The sequence below is a fragment of the Musa acuminata genome, chromosome BXJ2-7 (genome assembly GCF_036884655.1).
Source record: "Musa acuminata AAA Group cultivar baxijiao chromosome BXJ2-7, Cavendish_Baxijiao_AAA, whole genome shotgun sequence".
NCBI classification, from domain to species: Eukaryota; Viridiplantae; Streptophyta; class Magnoliopsida; order Zingiberales; family Musaceae; genus Musa; species Musa acuminata.
The window spans coordinates 32,614,160-32,620,747 of record NC_088344.1 but is presented as its reverse complement, the minus strand read 5'-3'; the positions used below and the strand labels follow the sequence as shown (position 1 = coordinate 32,620,747).

General features: G+C 34.3%; 1 pseudogene; it reads left to right on the top strand.

Moving 5' to 3' along the window:
• Positions 1–4,401: 4,401 nt before the first annotated feature.
• LOC103992948 (E3 ubiquitin-protein ligase RGLG2-like) lies at positions 4,402–6,588 on the top strand (annotated as a pseudogene).

Sequence of the window (6,588 nt, the reverse complement as noted above, 5' to 3'; positions counted from 1 at the left end):
GACTAGGTAACGATTTATACTGTGAAAGCAGAGTCTCCCAAAGAGGCTTCTTTTATTGCCTTCCACTCCACTTATTGCCAAAAGCTTTATTCTTTCCAGTCCTCCAAATTAATCCCAAGCATAATATCATTGGCTTTTGGATTCAATATTCTTCATGCAAATGATTCGTAGGTAATCTGATGCAATTTATGTCTCATATTTCCTCCAATTTATGTATGCATTATCATTAATTCAACATCTCAATTGCAAGTTGAATTAAGGAGATGTTGAATTTTTTTATTTGGAATTCAAGAAATAAAAATCTACTACTTAAACTTGATAAGGAAGAGAACAAATTATAATTACTATGATATATCCATTTATTCATGATTATCTTGAAATGGGAGGTAGTGGTAGCTCATCCATTAACATACAAAACAGAGGAGAAATGCCATAGGTGGATTAAATCAAGATGGTGATCTTCTAACAAAAAGATGGTGACCTTGCAAAATAGTGTTCCTTGTTACTCTTCTGAAATCAATATGTAGCAGAAGATTCATTTTGGTGGAGAACAACTAATGTTGATTTGAGAAATATAAGAGTGGGATTAGGACCTCAACTTTCTTTTTCTAGGAGTAAAGATTCCAATTTGAGAGGCAATTTGATGTGTGTGGAATTTCAACATGGGCCCTTTAATAATGCCTTTATTAATTTATAAAGGAAAAAATTGATGAAACAAACTATTATAAAATTTTTCTTTCATTGTCCTTTGGAGATTCCAAGAAGACAAGAAAAGAATCTTTGATTCCTTATGGCCCATTCTCAACCACTGGAATCTTTCAAGCATTCCACCATCACAAGCAATCTACTACCCAACCACCCACCTCATATTCATTTGTCATGATGCCCATTTTTCACAAGGACAAGTTCCCCAAATAATATCTCCTGCTATATATATATATATATATATATATATATATATATATATAAGGCATGATAATGAACCATAACTATTTGTCTCCACTTTGCCATGCAAATGAAGAAGATTGATTGTTGATTTGGTGTTTTTTTTAATTGAGAATTTATTGCAATCTAACTTAATATAAATCTAACACGTTGAATGTATGGCCGAAGTTAAGTTTATTATAATGGACTTATCTATTTGTTAGGTAAAATTCTGATTATCCTAACTAAAAAGGTGATTTAGATTCAAACCGAGACTCGTTTCAAGATTATCTCACGTCTTGTTTATAGTTTTTAGATGTCGACTCTATAAGATTAAGTCAGAAGCATTTTCGATAAATGTCCTCCGATGATCAAATCAATTTTTAAGGTTAGACCAATCGAACTAGTTGAAATAACTAGTGAAATCGAAAGAGAAAAAGTATGTGTATCGGTTGAGTGCGTACCTCGAGATCTCTTTTATAAGATCGTAAACGAGGGGATCATGGGATGTTTTGAGCGAGGGTATGATATGATATTTGTATCTCTTGAAGCTCATGTCATTTGTGTATATTTATCATGAGGTTGGACGATCAAACATTCAAGCGCACACAACACGTGGCGATTATGTGTCCTCAGATTTGATCAACTCTTATCGATATGTTTGATTGATAAGTTTCTTGAATGATTGATATGTCGATCACTTGTTAAAATGTTTTAACTTTTGATGTAAAACTAAACTGGAGTAGCAAACTAAATCTTTGATTCGGCCTTGCCATACCAAAAATATAGATGATGTTGTCTATGATATCATACATTTCACGTCAACTCATTTGCTAAGCTGTACGCAACTAATCACAGCCAAAAATTGGATAAGATGGACATCATTTTATTTCTCGAGTGTGGTGCAATAAATGGACGCTCCAAATTGGCTGGAAATCGTTTGATAAATCAAATGATGATGAACTTGGTAAATGTCCTATTATTTATCGATTTCAATCTTGGTGGGGTTGGTGTGTGTTGCATGATTTGACAATTGCTGGATTTTTCTAAAGACTGTGATAAATGGCCCAATTAACCTTTTGGATCTTTCCAAAAGGACAGTGATATATATATATATATATATATATATATATATATATAGTTATTATTTTTAAGAACTTATATATCAAATTATACTTTTAAGAATTTTATGTTAGTGACTATTAAGAACTTATATATCAAATTATTGGATGATTATTAAGAACTTATATCTCAGATTCCATCATCCATCATGCTGCAGTTCCTGTGGTCAAACACCTATCCAATAGCCTTTTCTTCAAAGTAGTCTGATGTGATGTATTAGCCACTTGATAAATCTGAAATCACATTATCTAATTCACATACGGGAATGCCATCAGGAAGATTATGATGGAAGTGCAACAAGAAGAGGTAAAGAACCTTCACAAGACATTATAATGACATGAAGAATGTTTGCATCCATCCAAAGATAATGGAAGATTTATTCCTTCATCACTAAGTTATTGGCTTGACCTCCTTCCCTTCTCTGCTTCCATCCATTTACTTCATGTAGGTCTTCTATCAAGTCAACGACATAGATCATGATTGAGAAGGGGAAGAGGCAACACTGAGCGACGAATTAAAGAACATACATATATAGGAAACTTCATGCTTTCTTCCGGTTAAATCCTTTCCAAAGACAAAAGAAGAAAAAACTATGATCAGAACCCCATAATGATCTCTATATGAGAAAACATTAGAACAAAGTGCAAGCAATATCACTGAGCTCTCTTTGATTTCTTGGGGGGTGACTTGATATAAGATTACATGACCAAATTTAATTTTTGCCTGCATGATAATATTAACTTTAGTAAACATAGAACTGCTTCCACCTGCAGAAGCCTACAATTTTTGGAACTGGTGATTGGAAAATTCCATGGAGCTTCACTAGCAATTTATGGATCGATCAAAAGAAGATTCCTATGCGCATGCAGCATGTGTTCTGCAACTTTTCCTTGCATCTGCTCTCCATCCCATGTCAATGCTGCTTCTTGCATCCTTGGTTTCATGGCTTATGCAGCAAACCTATATAAGTCCAGCCATCATGTTGAGGCTTTGATTTCTCCCTAATCTATACTTCTTGATAGACAAGTTTCAGCTGATCTTCCTCATGATCATTTATGCTCGTGTAAATCCCATATAATTCTTATGATTCAGCTTCAACATCACTTTTTTCAGCCCATAATGTTGTCTTATAGTTTTCAACTCAACCCACGATAGCTTATAAGTACATTCCTTAGATAAAGTTATAGTTATTTCAAGATACTTTTTTTTATGACCAAAGAATACATTAAAGAAATTGATTACTAGCGATAAAATATTTAATTTCAAAATTTTCTAAGGATAGTTTCATGCACTAGTATTTATTTTGGTATTTAGGAGTTAGAAAATAATTTTAAAAACTGATGATATTGGTAAAAGCTCTCTTGCAATTCTTTCTTAAATTTTGTATCTCTTATATGCTTCCTTGAGTGATGAGTTTTTTATTTTTTAGTTCTGTATTTTTGTTTAATTTCCTTAGGATGGTGAACTTTCTATATCTCTTTATAATTTTAAACTTAATGATAAGTTATTTTTTGATTTTATTAAAGCATTATCGTGAGCTGGTTCTTTTTTTTTATCTAAAAAACTTATTCCAGTACTATTGGTTTTTCTATCAAAATTTATTCTAAAGTTTACTATAAAAAAACTTTATCCCCCATTTTGCATCACCCCCCCGAATCACTTTCTTGGGACTTGGGAAGCATCAGTCAATCAAGTTTACAGCACTTTCCAACCTGATTTTATTTTATTTATTTTTAGTTCCTAGTGATCTTCCAAAGAAAGTACTGTTCATAAAGTCTTGGGAGCATGTCAGACAGTTTCAGAAACTAGTTGAAGCTTTCCTGATAATTTTCTGTATTTGATTTATTATATTTTTTTGTATATTACTGCCATTATTAATGATAAGAAAGATATTGTTCAGCTGATGTTTTTTTTTGTCCTAAATAACTTTTTAATTGGAAAAATGTTTAATTCACCTCCACAAACACTTCACTAGATTTCTTCAGTGCAAACTTGAAACTATAATAATGTACTAACCCTCATTTTTCTAATAGCTTTTTCTTGAAAATATATATTTTTTATAGCAATTCACTACTGCAACATAATTTAAACAAATCTTACCTTCTTTTATGTTTGGCACATAACATGATCTAATGATATTATGAATCTATAGCGGGGGAAAATTGGTAACTTTTTCAGGAGAGTGTGGCTTTTTAAGCTTTCTCATCTCATATTAATCCATGATTTATATGTATTATCCTAAATCATTCTTTTTGTTGCTTGAAAACAGAGTTTAGAATGGGAGGAAGCTAATCAACAAGGTCATGGAGGCATCAAAGCCATGATAGAGCATGTGGAATAAAAGCAGTAAATGCAATGGATGTTGAATGCAACTCACTGGAACAGGTACCATAATAATCAAAGTATATTTACATAATTGAGTTACTTAACTGGAGCAATATTGATTTAAATGAAGTGCATTCCTGAGAAACAAGAACTTGAGATGGAATAAAAGAAAACTATTCACCAATATCTGATAAATGGATTGACTAAATTTCAGATTCAGATAACAATCTCTGAAAACTTACACAAAGCTGAAGCACTTCTTCTGTAGATGTGTGATGTATTTGTACACTGTCAACAACTGGCATAGCTTACTGAGACTTTATCCTTTGGCATTTAGGTGACAAAAGCTTTAAGATCAGCTGGCCTTGAATCTTCAGATCTCATAGTTGGCATTAACTTCACAAAGAGCAATGAGTGGACAGGTTATTGTTACATGCTTTGTTGTTTATGAGTCTCAATTGAGTACTAAACCCAGTTTAAAGTTAAAGATATTAGCACAAACATAACTTGTTTGAGCCTAATTCATGAAAGGTTGTCTCCTCTGCAAATACAGCCCATAAAGTTAGGTAGAACAACAAAATAGGTTATTTGTCACAAAATGATATCAGATGCAAAATAGGTGAAGTATCTATGTTTTGGTCAATATATAGATTGAAAAAGGAGGTTATGTGGGAAAAAATTTTGTGGCACAAAGCCATGATGTTTGTAGAATGGAAGGTCAAGCTTCCACACTGTTTCCATTTAGTAAAGAGTAAGACCAGTACAAATCAAGAATGATGAACTCTTTTGAAGGTGTAAGAAGTGCAATATGTTTGTGAAGAAATTACAATATCTGAGTTCATTTAACAAATAAAATTTTCTTAATCCTGAAGGTATGCTAACACTTCTAAGTCTCTCATTCTTTTCTTTGAGCAAGCTATGCTGATACCTTTTATTCCAGGTAAATCATCTTCTGGCAGGAGAAGCTTGCATGACATAGGAAGTGTGCCAAACCCCTATGAGCAGGCAATATCTATTATAGGCAGAACTCCTTCAGATTTTGATGATTGCAGTCTTATACCATGTTTTGACTTTGGTGATGGTCAGTATGTTCATAGAAGATACTCCTCAATCTAAAGCTACGCTGGTCATGTAGTTATGTAATCCTCTCATGTAATGGATTACAACTCTTGACAAAGAGGTGTTCGGTTTCTATCATGGCAACAGGCCATGTAATGGATTCAGGGAAGCACAGCAGCGCTACAGAGAATTAGTTCCTGGAATCAAACTTGCAGGTTGGCATGAAATGTCCTCTCATCTGCAACTTGGTAAACTTATGATCATTGCGATTTGAGTGTACGCCATCTCCTGTGGTTGGAGCAGGGCCAACATCATCTGCTCCTATAATTGAGACTGTTATGAGCATTGTTGATGAGAGTGGTGGTCAGTACCATGTACTTCTCATCATAGCAGATTGACAGGTTTGTCTTGCTACCAATCCAACTATATGGATGTGAACTCTCTGATGAAAAATCTCACAGCTTGTACGTTTAGGTGATCGAAGTATCGATGTCGAGATCGGTCACTGTAGTCCACGAGAGGAAGATACCATTGCAGCCATGGTTGAAGCTTGGTGAGCATTTCTCAAAGACCACGATCAAGATCGTCTCTCTGCTACTTTGCAGATCACTGCTGATCGAATTCATCAATAAAGCAAGTATCCATTATCGATCATTTTGGCTGGAGTTGGGGATAAACCATGGGAACTAATGAAAGAATTCGATGATCATATACCCTCAAGAACATTCCAGGTTGTATACATGACAGTGAATTGCTTCGAGCAGAACCTCCTTGATGAACTCCACTCTTTGTTTCCTCTGCTTGCAGAGTTTGTAGACTTCACAGAGATGATGTCGAACAACATCACGATGAGCAAGGAGGAGGCGAGCTTTGCATTGGAAGCACCGATGGAAATACCAGCTCAGTGTCAAGCTTCTTTAAGGCATCGACTGTAAGGGTAAACTTCTACTGTCTTCTCCTTGAAATCTGTATCTTATCGTTCGTGTATTGATCCATATTTATCGTCGTCGTCATCTCCAGTTGCAGACGAGGATTACCCTGAAAGAATCCTCTTCCTCCCCCAGCTAGGAGATCTATTCCTGCATGCTTTGATCCGATTCAATATCAATCAATAGTTGACTTGCAATGAACATGAAACTATGTAATTTGCAGTCACAA